Source organism: Typopeltis vanoorti, chromosome 19 (assembly GCF_054136105.1).
Source record: "Typopeltis vanoorti isolate ZY-2024b chromosome 19, IOZ_Tvanoo_1.0, whole genome shotgun sequence".
Lineage (NCBI taxonomy): Eukaryota > Metazoa > Arthropoda > Arachnida > Uropygi > Thelyphonidae > Typopeltis > Typopeltis vanoorti.
Genome location: NC_143567.1, coordinates 17881763 through 17899537, shown reverse-complemented (window position 1 = coordinate 17899537; position 17775 = coordinate 17881763). Strand labels below are relative to the sequence as shown.

Below are 17775 nucleotides of genomic sequence, written 5' to 3'. Positions count from 1 at the left end.
GAAGGATATTTTGTGCTATGCAAGCCAACTACATATAAAGTTCGTAATTATAAAAAATAAAAATAAAGGAATAAAAGGAGTTAGCTGATTTAGTTTGTAATTATGGCTTGCAATATATTTTGGAAGTTAAAAATGCTTATCCATAAGCTTAGAGGTTCGATCAATAAAAATATCAGCGTCAACAAAGCACAACATAACTTTTGTCTTAAAACTAAAACTGATATACATTCTAATGTATACTCGTATTTACAATAAATATTTTGTCTTGCATAATTAACTAGTAATTTATTATTATTATTATTTTAATTTTTACTAATGTCAATAAGAAATATAAACAACTCTCCCCCTTTTTGCTTGTTGATCTTTTCGCCTTTCCCCCTGCCGACAGTTCCAAGAACTCTAACAGAACACAAAGATGGATGGCTTATCGCTGGAATATCACGCGTGTAAAGAATAAAATACAATAACCAATGATATTCTGAAACTGGGCAAAAGACGTGTGATAGATAGGAGAGAGAATTTCGGCACTTGAATTTTTACGATAGCTACAATAAATATTTTGTAAATATCGTAAAAGTTAACTAATTAATTAACTAGTAATTTATAAATTTTTACTAATTTCAATATGTAAACATCTCCCTCCCTTTTTTGCTTGTTGATCTTTTCGTCTTTCCCTCTGCCGACAGTTCCAAGAACTCTAAGAGAGCACAAAAATGCTTATCGCTGGAATATCACACGTGTAAAGAATAAAAGACAATAACCAATGATATTCTGAAACTGGGCAAAAGACGTGTGATAGATAGGAGCAGGGATTTCGTCACTTGAACCGTAAGTGGGAAGGGAGTGTTCTGATAACCTTTCTCGGACTTACTTTCCAGTGAGACTTTGCGCGGTGTAGTGGTTGACTTTTGCAGCTTCCGGACTTCTGACAATTTTAAGGTAATTAGAGTGCTTTATTTTACTAAACAACTAAATTAGAAATGTATACTGTAACTAAAATGAAATATAATAATGGAATTGAACAGTAATGAATTTATCGGTAAATTCATTACTGTTTTACGGATCACGAACTATTAACAGCGTAAATTGTCACATATATATGTTTCTCTCACTTATTCCTGTAAGAATTATTCAAGGGCTAGCAAATATCCAGATTCATTACTTTCATAAAATAAGAAGAGTGCATAACTTGCTGATACAAAATTGCTGTGTGCGCGGAAGGGATGGGGGTGCTGATGCTTAAATATTGTTTATATATTTGTGGTGTACTACGAAATGCGAAGACTTTTCTCGCAACAAATATGTCGCTTCCGTAAATATCTCAGATAGTGTTCAAGTTAAATTGCCGATGATAAAGAAAACTATTATTATTATTATTATTATTATTATTATTATTATTATTATTATTATTATTATTATTATTAAATCATTCGTTAATTAGCCATGATTAAAGCTTTTAATCACGGGACCTGTTAGTTCGCTACTGCTGATATCGCTCAAGTGGTTAATGAATATAGTATAATATAGATTTAAAAATCGAAACGTAAGTGGAAGACATTATAATATGATGAGGTATGATAGGTACTGTGTTATTAATGATTATTTTCTTAATCCCATGGTGAATTTGATTACATTGTGCGAGGTATGATGGGTATATTGTGAACGATGTTTCTGGTCCTCCCGCGATGAGTCATTGGACTCCATGAAGATACCCGTTAACAACAACAATAATAATAAATAATTACGGAAGTCACTTACGTAAATGAATTATTTATTACTGTAGACGTTTCGGCTATGTTTAATAGCCATTTTCGATAAAGTTCTACACAAAACTTATTTTCTTTTGGAAAGATTGTATAAAGAAAGCTGCGAAGCCCACATTCACAATCTTAACCCTTAAAAACAGTTGCATTAAACGTTCTCAATTTTGGGAGGTTATCCTAACTAATACTCACCATTCATGTGTTTCATAAAAATTGTAATTAATCAATTTTTTAAATGTAAAATACTTATTTTATTTTTTCATTTTAATTTATTCCTTGATATCTGTTAATGTAGATGGAGCTATCCTCCTGCAGTCGATAGCTCATATGATACACGCGCTTTCAGTTTAATTGTTAGTTTTTATACTTCGGTGTATCGAAAATGGCTATGAAACAGCCGGAAATTCTACAGAAACAAATAATTCATTTACGTAAGTGACTTCCGTAATTTTTTATTATTATAATAGTATAATATAAAAGACAGAAGAGGAGATAAAAATTGTATTTACTCTTAATGTTTATGGCAGTGTACAGAATTGTTTTGCCTCCACAACTACCATCATCAAGATTACGATGACATAAAACTTATTCACTTGCTGTCAAATGTAATCGCTGTTATCATTATTCGTGGTCTGAACTCGTTTCATTTTCGTTTTTATTCTTCTGTCTTAAAAAAAAAACGCATTTCGTTTTTTAACATTATGATAATGTTATCTATAATATTAACTCACAGAGCGGCATAGGTACAAAACGTAGCAGACTAACAGTATTCGATTTGGGCAATATTGCCGAATCTCAACATGTTTTCAGAAGGGAAATTTCGCGTTCTGAAAACATGTTTAGATTCGGCAATGTCACCCAAATCGAGTACTAATGTTATTCTTTGCTCATTCTGTACTCTCTGAGTTACACCTCACATTGTGAACTCTTCATTCAACAACCTCCTCCTCCTCCTTATACGTATATTAGGCTTAGTGGCTCGTATAGGCATGGCCTATTACAAATTGAAACCGCGACCGTTTCGAGGATAAGGCGGTTAGCCCTATGCCTCTCGGTGTGTCCTATGTCTGTAGATGCGTGTGTTCACGGGGACCGGTTTGCCTATTCTGGGGGACGAAAAATCCCAGTTTCCCGGTGGAAAACGCCATATGAGACCGGCTAACTCACCTTTCGTCGAAAGAGACCAGATAAAGACTCCTCACGTCATGAACGGAAATGGAACCCAGGTCTTTCCGACTAAAGGGCTTCGTCTATACCGACTGAGGCTACATAGGCTCTTTCATTCAACGACATAACACTGAAACTATTCAACGAGAAACTGAAGTTTCGGTTTTCAAATAAGACATTTATCCTATTTATCTTGTCGCTGAGCTAAACCGTTGCTCATTTGAATATTTAACCGCGTAACCAAAAATCTAGTTTTTGATTTTGGACTACATTCATCCGGTTTATCCTCTATAGTCTCTCGTTAAAAGTAAAATTTATCACGTAGGGAATATGAAGTTGAAATCGAAATCGATAAAAATAAAAATTTTCTGAAACTGAACAGACTGATATTAAGCAGTAAGTTAATCAAACAAGGGAAAGAAAATTGCTTACGAAACTTTATACTAAGCACGCCTTATGACCATACCGTGTCTGTATGTCACGGTCGTCGACAGGGTGTAGCATAGAGGCAGTCTGCCTCACCGTGCAGGTTAATAAGGACGCTTGTTCAGCCATATTGCGGTAGGTGCCGTCGTAACGCTAACAGGAATTGTTAGCGTAGCAAGTGCGGAAAGAAGTTTTTCCAAGCTTAAACTGATTAAAAATTATTTGCGAACAGCAATGACCCAATAAAGATTGGTTGGTCTAGCAACTACAGTAATCTCCCGATTAGTGCGTCATTTTTTTTTCGATACCCAAATTCGATTAGTGCGCCTATATTACATCTTAAAAATAAATGTTACAGATTTTAAAAATTTTCTGTCTATACATTTTTATGGCTAACTATTTAAAAAAAATCACTCACCAGGATGAAATAATTTAGTTACCGATTTAAAACATTTTACAAAGTTATTTTTAATGGCATACTACACTACTTCCATGTACTGTACACTATGTTCCAAATTTTTACCGCCAAAATTTATGTCGTCTGCCATAGTACACCCACAGATCGAGACCCGTCGACACTTCTGCGCATGTCACAAAAAGGAGAATCCATTCCGATAATAGTAATCACTCTGTTCTTTTGGGATGAGTTGTTTATTATTACAAGTTGGAAAATTAACTTCTCTTTTATGATCATTGTAGTTTTTAAAGCGGTGACTATTTTGCTTGTATAACAGTTGGGAACTTTTATATATAAAGCACGTGTTGGCGACCAATTCGTACGTCCTTCATTTCTTTCTTCCCTTCAATGATAACGTCCAAGAGTTAATTAAATCTCATTCTGAAGAATTGAGTGATTCCGATCTGCTAAATTTAGATGCACAGCGGGAAGATCCCGAAGAATATGAAGAAAATTTAACTACTGACAGTCAGCCAAAAGAGATTTCACAGAAACAATTTGAAAATATTTTTCGTACAAGCGAAGTTTTTAAGCAGCAATGCAGAGGCTGACCCTGATGAATAGAGAAGCAGTAAAATTTGCAGAAGAGTAGAAGAGGCAATAGGGCCATACCGCCGGTTGTATGAAAAAAAGAAACAAAATGCCCTCCAAACTATGTTAGCTCAATTCTCTGTTAAGAAGTAGAATAATAAATCTATATTCTGAATATGTTTCATAGTCTTTCAGCTTCATGGTTTTCCTTTAACTAGACCCTGAGACATACCCTAATTATTTTATATAAAAAAATTAAGGTTAAAAAAAGAAATTTGAGGAACGAATTATACTTTTTCCCATAGATTATTATATTCGATTAGCGCGTTTTCGATTAATACGCCTGTTTTAAAGAACGCATTAGGCGCACTAATCGAGGGATTGCTGTATATCGACAGAGGTGGACATGGCTTATAAATTAAATTTAGAAGAGCTTATAAACAATTGTATTGTGCGATATCCCCGTAGAGCAAACATTTAATTAATATTATTATGTAATCGTTTTGCATTAATGTTTCTCTTGTAATAAAAACAAAATAGCAATTGGAGATTTTCTTATATTTTAGTCTTATAATCCATCAGGGGCTATATTTAATTGTTTTTGCCTCAGGGCGCGATCTAATCTGGCGACGGCTCTGGTGACGGTATGATCATATGGTCACGTATATGTCAGTTGCTGACAGTAATATGAAATCCATTTTTAAATCCGGGTGAAAAAAAAAAAACATACTCCGTATGAGTCCGGCTAACTCACCTTTAGTCGAAAGACTAAAGGTGAGTTATTAAAGCTGTAAACCATCACAATGATTAATGATATTACGAATTATAAATACTGCATGCACTTAAGAAAAAAAAATGGAACGTGTACAAATGTCTTCATAGTCTATATGACACGAGCATAAGTCACATCTGACGAAATAGGATGGCTTGTCCTTTACCCATAGTCTGTGATGTCTATAAATTTCGTACGTTATATGCAAGGATGATAAGCCCTTCCACCTCCACATGAGACCGACGAGTAACTTACCCTTTAGCTGATAAACACTATAAAGATTCCTCCTGTCATCGAGAGGAATCATGATCTTTCCAAGCATCGCGACTTCCTCATAATTGAACTAAGAAATAATTTTATTAAAAAGTCCGTAATATAAAAAGAAAGAAAAATATTAGCATGTAATTAAATCTTAAATACCGCTGTGTCAGTTCTCCTCAGTTCTTGTATGCACAACTCAGTTATTCTTAGATAGATTTAAGTAGCTTGAACAGTCTCCTCGCACGTTTCTGTTGAAATCACAGTACTGTATTCATTAACTTCGAAGTTTCTGATTGGTAACATCCATTTTTAAAATTTTAAGTGCTCAGCGATTTCAAAAGAGCAGAGGATTTTTAATTAATGGCGAATAGTCCAATAAGATTATGGTGCGGTACTTTTAACCTTTTAGTAAAATCCTAAAATTCAATAAAACCTGATGCGCATAATAAAGAACACTTTTGCAAGTAGAGTATATTCCAGATATAGAATATTCCTTACTTTCTTGTTAAAAAGAAGCAAAGATACAAGTATCAGAATTAAGTTCACAGTAAGTCATATTCGTCAAGTCAGCTTTAACAGTATTTAATTGATGCTTATATATATCGATGATTTCGAATTATCACAAAACGATTGGTGTTTAAGTACGCTCGTATGTCGTTAATTGAGAAAGCAGACGATTACCATAAAAATACTTAGCGGTGGTGTGATCGGATAGGAAAGGCTTTAAGTGGATGATATCTCATAGGTTTGCTTCTTTTCAACATGGTGCTATGTGTTTTCTCCGACTTGTGTAGTTAGCTCTGTATGCTAGATAGTAACCCCCCCCCCCTCTCCCGTATGACTGTCTATACAGTGTAGAGGTAATGTTTATTGCAATGTTCACAAACGTCTAAGTATAAATTCCTGCATTTCTTAAACTTGCATAAATGTTTTTCCTTTGGGAATTGTCAATAAGATAAATACGATGTTTAATTTAATTGCAAATTATTGCAGTGTAAACGACAATAAAAAAACAAAACAAAGTTACTATTTTTATGCTCTTTGATTTCCGGTAGATTTTCTTACCTTTCCAGGTGTTTTTATCGGTTGTTTATAACGGGAGTTAAAACTCGCTTTTACTATTTAGTTAAACAACAAAAACAATATTGGATCTTATCGCAATTGAATTCAGCATCATTGACGTCGTCCTCTTTGATAATCACTCTGTTAATATTATTGTTATTGAATATTGATGAATATTAGTTGCGTAAAAATCATCAGCAACTTCTCTACACATCAACCTAGACAAGAACAAGCCCATAGGATTCCCATACCTTATATCAAAGGCATCTCCGAACGGCTCTCGAAAATCATGAAAAAATACAATCTTGGAAGGCATTTACGTGATGTTGGTTTTCATAATTAATATAAAAAAAATATCCAGGTTATGTATGTCATTAAAAAAAAAAAATAAAAATAATTAATAAATAAAAAATTATATTAAATGTTTAAACTCCTTCGTGACTTATGGGTCACCCTTTATAATTATAACTATATATTACTATTAATAATAATAATAATAATAATAATAATAATAATAATAATAATAATAATAATAATAATAATAATAATAATAATAATAATAATAATATATATAGTTATAATTATAAAGGGTGACCCATAAGTCACGAAGGAGTTTAAACATTTAATATATTTTTTATTTATTAATTATTTTTATTATTTTTTTTAATGACATACATAACCTGGATATTTTTTTTATATTAATTTTGAAAACCAACATCACGTAAATGCCTTCCATTTTCGGCTTTACAAAGACGGCATGTTCTATGGCATGTTTCTGGCTGCAGCCCCCTAACTACAGCTCTTGTGAAATTATTCGCTCGCCAAAATTATCAAAATAGAATTGCACGATTTTGGTTCGTTGTTGGGTTATGAACTTTTCCATGATTAATTTCTCAAACGTTTCTTAGAATACCTGAAAAAAACAATAATAAAGTGAAAAAATGAATAATCAAAAGAGTTATTCAAGTTTTAAACTCCATGACTTATGGGCCATGCTGTCTATCCTACTCCTGATAGCAACTTGCCTCTCTGGTGGACCGAGCAGTTAACGTATCCGCTCTCCAACAAACAGGCCGAAGGTTCGGATCCAGCCATGGGCATGAATGTTTGCGTTTGTTTTGAGGGAGGAGATGAATGTCGTCGTCCAGTGTGAGACCACCGTCCCGCTTATTAGGGGTATAAAGCGGCTTGATATAAAAAAAAATAAATAAATAAAAAAATCCGTGTTTGGTTTCTGGAGCGAGAGTTCCCGTATTATTTAATCCTTAGCCAACCGATGGCACTAGTGTACTATAGATACACCACCCTTCTTTGAGTTGAACGCACAAATAAATAAAAATAAAATTATATCAATTCCACACACGAGAAATTAGAGACGTCCAGCTCATTAACACGATGGGTGGACAGTGGTTAAGGAAGGAGAAACTTATTGATGTACTTTTTGAATGGGTGGAGGTCAGTGGCAGCCGGTGAAATTTTAAATAGGTGGTGCTGCCTGCCTATTCAAGATAAAAAAAATATTTTTCCTAATCAGTAACAATTTGTTAATAAATGAATCTACGGATTTATTTATTAATAAATTGGTTACTAATTAGGAAAAAAAGATATTTTTTATTTTGTATAGGCAGCACCCCCACTTAAAATTTCACCGGTCGCCACTGGTGGAAGTTGTAGTCCTTAAAAACATTTTCGTGAAAAAAAACATCTGCTCCAGAGAGTAGAGATAGATGAAATGAAATACAAGAAGGAAAGCAGATTCAAGGGGATTTGCTTTTAGACTATGAGCAATGTTGAGCAGTTGCTTCTGCTGCTGATCGTGTTCTTTACAGGCCTAGCGGGAAGTGTAGAAATAATGGATGTCAGAAAGTGCTCTGTGGGTGAGCGAGTCGTCTGTGAGAAACGGAAGGCCCCTTAGCTCAAATGGTATTGACGAATTCCTTTGTTCGGGTTCGAATCCCATCTAGGATAAAGAACCTTTATAAGGACTGTTTAACTGAAGATGGATTAGCCCGTCTCATTCAGAGGTGGAAGGATTTTTCCTCCCTGAAATTGTGTTCTTCATCTTGCAAAACAGAGTCAGCAAGAAGGATACACGCAATTAACAAATGCAATATAATTGGCCTCGTAGCCTTAGTTGCTTCATCCGTATTTCAAAACAATCCAACTAAGTCTGTGAGAAAAATAAAGGGATTATGGGATTATCGATTAGCCGAAATGTCCCCTTCTGAACAGCATTGCGTTTTTTTTTTTTTTTTTTGAGTATTCTAAGGTTAGGCGTATTTGAGATTTATTATATATGCTTATTTAAAAAATATTGAAAAATAGTTACGAGGAAATAGTAAAATATCATTTTAGACATTTTCCAATAGTTGCAGGAGAACGAAAATAAAAGAACTGGAGTAGTAAAACAGTTAACAATAAAGCCAATTTTGTATTCTTTGTGGTCGAGGGAAAACTCGCATACAAACTTACGCTGCCTGTAAGTGCAGCGTAAGTTTGTATGCGACTATGAATAACATTTTAAAAACCAGAGAAATTAACTCTTCTTCTTCTTTTTTTTTTTTATTTTCTAATGGCGTTTTGATCCGGTTGTAATTAGGAAAAAACACACAGAATATGTTCTAAATTAGAGGATACACTGTTCTGTTGATATAAGGAATCATCATTAAGTAATTTAAACGCTTTTTCGTTGTAATTTTGGTACCCCTCATCTCCATATATATATATATATATATATATATATATACTATGGGGGTTCCTCCCCCCCCCCCCCCGAGTTCCGGGCTGGTAAGACAAAAAAAAAACGTGACATAAAAATGTTTCACATTTCTGCTTATCCTTTTATATATATAAAATATATAAAATGAAGTCAACATGGTTGCACAATTTCGATATAATAGCAACAATTTGAACATTTTTTTTCTCAGCCAAATCACATAAATTGGCGTATTAAAATATTAATTTTAATATTATGATTTTTAACGTCCTTTCTAAATAAAAACAAACCAAATGACAGACTTATTCGCCTTTTGTACAAATGCTTCGTCATTTGTTACTGGATTTTGAAATTAGAATGAAATAAAAATAATCATTTATTATTCTTATTTGTCTTGAAATTTCTTATTTGGGTAGGACGATAAACGCGTTCTGCATGAGTCCGTATCTTATTCCTGCCCAGCATTCAAAACAAACAGACAGTAGGATGCCAAATTTATTTCCAGTACTGATTAGGGAAAATAAAATTTGAAAATCGAAGTTACGTGAATTTCCAGAACGTTATTGTTTAGGTGAGTGAGATCGTCAGGCTTCACATACGTGCGTATCAGCCATTTTAATGTAAATTTGTACATCACTTTTTTTTTCTTTTTTTTTTACGTACTTTTTTTTTTTATTTTGTCGGTCTGTAATAGCATCAGGTAAAATGCGAAATATAAAGAACGGATACATGGGGATATCAACCAGACGAATCGTTACAAATAGCGTAGGAAATTTTGTTTCGACTTGAAGTGCGATGAACGAAGTCCAGTTTAAGCAGCTTACTTTGAAATATCAGTATAACGGTGAAAGTTCGAAGTCTAAAATTTCATAACAGAAATCGAGATCTACCGTTCTTGTCTTGAGACCACACACTCGTGCAGAGTTCTTATAAAATGCACTTGATTTAGTTGGAAATATTTCTTTCAGAGAACACTTTCATTGCAGATTTAATAAGACAACTGAATACTAATTTTTAAATTATTCATTAATTTATCCTCGTAATCCAGTTCCTTTTAAGAAATCTTTGAAATTATTTGAAAAATAGAAATTGTAATTTCGGTATATTATTAAAGGTTTTGAAGGGAAAGAAAGATACAGATTGGACTTGTATTACGACGAATTCTCTTTTCTAAGAATCTGCCATAACTGCACTTAGTACTTTCTTAAAAATAAATCTGAAAAAAACAAAACAAAACAAAAAAAACTGCTGTTTGTATTTCGAAATAATACAAGAGGACTGAAGAGACAGACTCAATTTATTTTTCCTTTTTTTTTTTTTCGCGATCTTCTGCTATTATTACGTTCTTGTTTGTCAACCATTTTATTACTATTTTAAGCGCCTTCGAGGAGCGACAGCACATGCATTCTTCGGTTGAAGAAGACTTGTGTTCGATTTTCGTCATCACTACAGAAATCTTTACGTGTTTTTTTTTTTTCCTTTTTTTTTTTTTTTTTTTTTTTGTCTTCTTCAATTGAAGGTGAATTATCAATAATTTTTTACGGAGATAGCAGGGTTTCTCCCTCCTGGATAGTCGGAGTATTTTAGCTTCCTCGAGTCAGCCGAAGAATGTACACAATTAACGGGCACAAATATTGTGCGTGTTAATTGTGTAGTATAGAGTGTAGGGTGGATCGTGTAGTATTGAGTGGTCTCCAGCATTGAGTTCATGTAATAATAACATGTAGTTATTATTACAAGTTAAATGTAATAATAACAATAAGTTTTAAATGGACTCACCGTCCCAATATATACTTATATTGATTGTGGAAATGTATACATACTTCACTGAAAACGTGAAGCCTAACTAAAAAAAAATCATACGAAGGTTGTAAAGTAGTGGCAACATGTGCACAAAATGTAAAATAGTTTATTTATCAAGTCTCTTCAATTACACCCCCTCAATGTAATCTCCTGCCATGTTCTGCGCCAGTTTCCAAATTTGTGGGAACCTCTGGATATCATCATCAGAGTGTTGCTTGTTGATATCAGAGATGGTGCGGCCTACTGCTCGAAGAACCTCTTGTACATCACCAAACCGCAGACCTCTGAGGGGGACGGGGGCTTTCATTTTGGGGAACAAGTCCAAGTCGCAGGACTCAGATCCAGTAAATACGGAGGATGTTCCAATACTTTCCATTGCCATCTGTCCAGCATTTCTATATACACCAATTGCGACACATGGCGTCGTGCAACAAACACGGTGGAGATCCCGTAAAAAATGAAATGTGGTCGTTTTCTCCTTAAAGCTGAACGCAGATGATGTTCCAGAAATTGTCGATAGTACTGTGCGTTAACGCTTTGCCCTTGGGGCACAGCATCATGAAGAATGAACCTTGAACATCGTAAAGCGACTATCAGTATGATTTCCATTTTGCTGGGATTCTGGCGAAGCGTTTTTTTTTTTTTTTTTTTTTTTTTTTTTTTTCATGGGATGATCCTGAATGGCGTCATTCGTTGGCCTGTCCCTTCACTTCAGGCTCATAAGCCCTTGCCCAAGTTTCATCAATCAGGAATAGGAATGCATTCCCTTCATTTTCGTGAAGGGAATGCATTCCTATTCATATCGTTCCAGATGGAGATAAGAATTTTTGCATCTCAATCAAGTGATGTGAAACCCGAGCTGAAAATTTGCGCATACCGAGCCAAACACTTTGGTCCTTTATCCCAGTTTCCTGGGCCAACTGGCAAACGATCTATCTCTGATCAACCGCGAGGAATCCTCGAACAAGCTCAACATGCGGGTCTTTCTGCACGGCGATTATTATCTGGATGATCTCGTCTCATCCGAAATGCATTGACCCATCTTGCGAGGGTCCAGTACGGTAGGACTCTATCGCCACAGGCTTCTCTAAGGCCACGATAGCATTCGCTCTCAGTTTTACTTCATGCAACCTGGACCTTGATCCAGGATCGTTGTTCTAATCTTGTGAACATACCTTAGAGCAGGGATACCCTGCTATGGCGCATGCGCCAAAAGTGACGCATTGGACCCAATGATAATAATACAAAAGTAAGGCTATTTATGCAAAATATAGCCTTACTTTTGCATAAATAGTAAGGCTATTTTAGTAAGGGGGCGCGTTGAGTAGACGATTTGAGAATAGACACTACGCATTGCATACGACCTATGACTGAGCATCTGCAGTGATCGCCAATACATGATACCCGTGATCTCCTCTGGCTCGGCTCGGTCCGCCCGAGCACTACCTCGTTCGCCTTGTGTTCACAGTGGCCGTGATTCCCGAGAGCCAAAGGGTATTCCCACCTTATGTGACCGCTAATTCATAAGTAGCATAGAAATAGAAGACACGACACAACATAAATAAAAAAAATTATTTTAATTAGGAAAAGATTTTTGGAAAATTTTCTAGTGTTTTTTTTTTGGGGGGGGGGGGCGGACCCCTCCTCTGGATGTGCCACTGGTTTCATGCATATCTTTTGCACATTCACTTGTTTTATCCTGAGGCGTCAAGCGTTAGCAAGAGCAGGGTGTCGAAAGTTTTTCACTCAGTTTACAATCGATACAGAGTAGTGCTTTGTTCGTCCTTCGTGTATTTGCAGTTTTGTGCTTTTCGAAAATTAAGCCTTGTTTTTACATTTAGTTACCATCACAGTGCAAAAGAAAAACAGGTGATAATAAGCGTGAATTCGATGAACAGTGGGAAAATGAGTTTTTATTTATGTTGAATCCTTCAGGAAAACCGTCGTGCATGGTTTGTGAAAAGACTTTCTCACATAATAAAAGACGTGATCTTAATAGACACTATAACACACAACACCAGACTGAAATAGAAGGAAAACTGAAAATAGCTTGGGTCTGAGTTACGGAGAGAATATGTGATTTAGAAATGGGAAGAAATAAGAAAAAAGGAAAAAAAGAAATATGTTTGTTAAAAGAAGTTATGAAAGTTTGGCGATGACAGAAGTCTTTCTCTGATGGAGAAGTTAAGCCTTGTCTCTAAATATTTGCAAGATGTCCTGGTGATAAAAAATATCGAAAGGAAAATAGATGAAATTGCTCTGTTAAAGCAAACAGTTACAAGACGCACCCAAGAACTCTCATGATATAACTGAGCAACTCGAAAGACATTGTCCGTGCTTGTACTTTCTTTAGCTTCGGACGTCTGTCTTACAGACGTTCTGCTGACATCTGTCTGTAAGCGTAATCTTCGTATTAGATGTCGTATGGGGAAAAAATCGAAGTAAATTTAATTAATATTTGGTGTTCAGCTTCATTCTTATAACTGTTCAACTGTGGCGCGTTTAGCTTTACTACCACATTGTTTGAATATGATCCAAAATACCAACGCAATAATGAACCAGTGATAAGAATAGTACTCGATCAAAAATAATGCAAGTGTGAGGAGCGCTGTTCAAATAATGCCAAAATGGCTCAGTCACCAAATCCAGATCCAAATAAACAAACCATGATTCAAAATTTAAAACAAAGAGTTCGCTTTGCGGTTGAGGACCTTCTAAAGACTTCTGCAAAGAACGATCGATCTCGGCGAATGGCTTATGAGCGCAAAATCCAAAATGTTCTGGATTTATATAACAAATTGAAGGACGAAATTGGAACAGACATCGTCGAGGCCGACTTTGAAATTTTGATTTACACTCCTGCTAAGATCTGCTTTTGGCTGAATATTGACGCATGGTTTATCGTGGGAGACGTTTTGAAATGTCTTTATAGATCCGACCGATTTTTAGGAATCTCCTCACAGGAATTAATTTATCCTGAAAAGATAGATCCATTATGGGCATGGCGTGGAAGAGACGATCCTAATAACAGACAGGAGACGCCTATGCACTATTTTCATCGTGCTGCCAACGCCGGCAGGTTAGTGTTTGATTTCAACGATCGCTTTATGGATGTCATTTGTCACCGCATGCCTGGATTGTTCATGTTTAGCGTCGTGAGGTTTAAACCAAGCCTTTTGCTACTGTTATTAAGACTCGGAGGTACCTTGAACTCCGCTTCGTTCGTAAGCAAATGGCCAAATGTTCACAGTCGTATTTGTGGACTTATTTTGTTCTGCTTGGTAGAATTCATTTTTAGTGAAGACAACGATCCAGATGGCGAAGAAAAGCAATTACAGGAAAGAACCACTTGTGTTCAACTTCTTCTCCGTGTCGCCCCTCAGCTATCAGTTGGAACCTTGCAACGTGTCATTGATGATAAATACATTAGGGGATGGCAAGGAAGAAAACCCAATGGAGATTTTTCCGCCCTCAGTGTACTTGAAAAGAGCCTTAAATGCACCCCCTTGCTGAAAGCACGATGCATGAATCCCTCGGAGCTGACTCACCTTTGTCGATGTGTCATCAGACGTCTTCTGTTTAACCGATGGCAGCTTCCCGAAGGAATATCGAAACTTCCTCTTCGTCCGAATCTTCGCAGATATATCGACCTTCAGGAGGATTACGGATTGTAAGTCCAATTCCACGAGAGTGATAATACAGACTAATCGTTTCCTCTTTAAATTGGGTGGTTTTATTTTATATCGAAATTTACGTTTTTTTAAGTGTATACATTAAAATAAAATGGAGTTGTATCGAAATTAATATAAATGTACGATCAGTTAATAAAAAATAAACTGAGGCACGTAAATGTTTCACTTTGAATAACATTTTTCAATGTTCTGATTTTAGGAGTTGGTTCTCAAGTAGGAGGTTATTTTTGAAATCAAAATTTAAAGTTTGCATAATGAATTAGCGTGCATGGAAATATGCCATTCTTATGGCCAAAGACAGAGACTTGCTTATTTACAATTTTAGCAGTTCTGTTCGCACTGAGCAGCAATTACTGTTTTTTCACTTTTATTTTTTTAATAATTGTAGCAAACACCTAAAAAATATTGGTAATATTTTTCGGACGAAAGCAGAAACACGCGCTAATTACGATACACAACTAACCCAAACAAACCGCTTCTATTCAATTCTAAATAATTTGATGTCTTTTTTAATTTTTTTTCCTCACTCACCTGATATTTTTCCCCTTCATTTATTCTCAAAGGTAGGATAGTTTTAACTCGGATTCCTTATCGAACTAATGAAAGAAATCAAGTTTTACTGTTTTGCTGATACGTACCGTTTTAGAGACGTCTATGCTGATACGCTTGTTAGTGTATTTTGTAATCAGCGATGTTTTTTTTGAGCGGATAATTAAAAATGCTACCTGTATTCCTTGTTCTAGAACCATGTCGTCTTATATATCCGAAAAGAAAAAAAAAAAAAAGAACAAATTATTACAATTCGATGAAACGTGAGGGTTAAAAGATTTTAAGATATGCTCTTTGTTGTGGTTATATCAGTTGCTTTATTATCATTTTTGTTCTAGGTGTTTATGCGAACTTTTCAGTCCCCCCACCCCCCTCCCTCGTATAATGCATATAGCGGTATTGAAAATGCTTACATATGCTCAAGGAAACTTTACTTTAAAAATACTTTCAATTATTTTAGAATACTTTTTTTTTTTTAAATACTAAATTCGAGATCTGAATTATGAACTTAGAATTTAAAGAAGCCAAGGAACTCGTATCCATTTGAAGGTTCTCAGAAATTGGAATTCATACTGGCGACGTTTTAAAATTCCTTTATTACATTAAATTACTTTAGAATATATTTTTGAAGACTGAATTTGGGGTTCGGATTATGAACCTAGAATTTAAATAGTACAAAGAACTCGTACCTACATTTGTAAGATTTAGAGAGCTTTTCTGTAATATAACAGGACTTGACACATAGTTCTTGGACTTTTCGCGGACAACGTAAGTCGTTTTAAGGTATTTATCTCGTCACGTGAGCTGAAAAAATATAAAGGTTTCTCTGCATTATTCAGAATGTAGACATTGTGGAGGTTTTTTTTTTTTTTGTGCGAAATTTGCACAAATCAGAAACGGGAAAATATAGTCGACTCCACTGGATTCCTATACTAGGAAAAATTATAACTGAAGTACAGAATGATTTTAGAAAAAGAAAGGAAGATCCTGCATAGACTATATTCAGCCTCAAAGTACTAATTGAAAAAAGAAGAATTCAACTTAGAACGCATCGAGCATTCACAGATTATAAAAAAAGCATTTGACGAAATAGATATAAATTCTTTGATATACTAAAAAAAACCACTTGCTACGAATTTGTTAAAACCACTCCACAGCCTGCATGATAAAACAACAAGTATAAAAAGAGTGAGAACAGAACCAAAACATTTGAAGTAACAGGTCTTAGACGAGGATATATATATGAACGAAATAATCCAAGAATGGAGGTTAACAAACAAAGAAGAAATTCACATAGAAAATAATTTTATCTCAGATACTTGAGTCTACAGAAGATCAAATCATATTTGGAATAGCTGAGGTTCACTTTACAAAATCAACTGTATATAAACAGGATTTAAGAAAAAAAACTAAAACTATGGCATTTCAAAGGAAAAATGCTCATCCGAACGAAAATAAAATAATCAAGTCAACAATTTGAATTATTTGGGCTATAAATTAGGAATAGGAATTCTACCGGATTGAAGTCTCAACTCCAATCTAGTAGAATTCCTTTTGGAATAAACAGGAGTGTTAATCAGACCAGTATGTTCAATGACTGATAGATAGCCATGTTGAAAAAATGAAGTGTCCAAAATGCTCCATTCGTATTATCTCAAACTAGTGGAGCGAGAGTACAGTACAGAGGAGGGGTCTGGAAAGTTCTGATAAACACCTAGAACAAAAATTAATTAATTTTATGTCTTATATATCCTAAAAGAAAAGGAACGAATTTTTACAATTTGATGAAACATGGGGATTAAAAGGTTTTAAGATATGTTCTTTCTTGTTTTAATATTCTTTTTGTTTTAGGTGTTTATCAGAACTTTCCAGATCTCCCTCGTATATGTAATAAATATCTTAACAAAAGGCATCGTGATAAAAATGTAAATCTCATTAAATAGCCTGCTTATTTGCAAGTTAGATAAACGAGTAAAAAATTACTGAATGTATAACCATTTCTAAATATATACCGCATCCTTATGCCGCATTGTTAATGAAGCTAGTGCCGTTGCGTACTTGAATAATATATATTACCTACCTACCTATATATAGTTTTTTTTATTATTATTATCAGTTTTACAGTGCATCTCAATATTTCGGAAATTACAATTTTGCAACCACAACAAAAACCTGCTTAACGATTGATGTGGTGCAGTGTGATCTGCACCACATGCTGCACCATATTAACAATTTTGAGGGAGAAATGTTCAGAATATAGTCTTGTGAATTAGCGAAACTTATAATAGTGTGGTTTAATGCTCTACGATATATTTTTGAGTTTTTCAGATATAATTGCTGCACTGTTATACTATTTTTGCATCTTCCTGTTAAAGCACGACATCCGAAAAATAATTTTAGAAATCTCAATGATTATTAAAAATGTGAAAAAATCCTCTTAAATGAGGGGGAAATTTTTTTTTTTAGTATTCTTCGTAGCTTATTGAGTATATAGTAAAGTTGTTTAACAGTATTGTTTCTATTAATCGTAAAAGGGAAAACAAAAAGATCAAACAAAATTTTTCAAGGAAACCTAA

At 34.6% G+C, this 17775-nt stretch overlaps 1 protein-coding gene across 1 annotated transcript in view; it reads left to right on the top strand.

The window, feature by feature from the left end:
* The first annotated feature begins 795 nt into the window (after positions 1-795).
* Positions 796-17775, top strand: part of LOC150095885 (long-chain-fatty-acid--CoA ligase 1-like) — a 335143-nt gene continuing 318163 nt past the window's right edge. Inside the window, exon 1 of the mRNA XM_090409654.1 lies at positions 796-939. The gene's annotated coding sequence lies outside the window, so the exon portion shown is untranslated. The remainder of the gene's footprint in view (positions 940-17775) is intronic.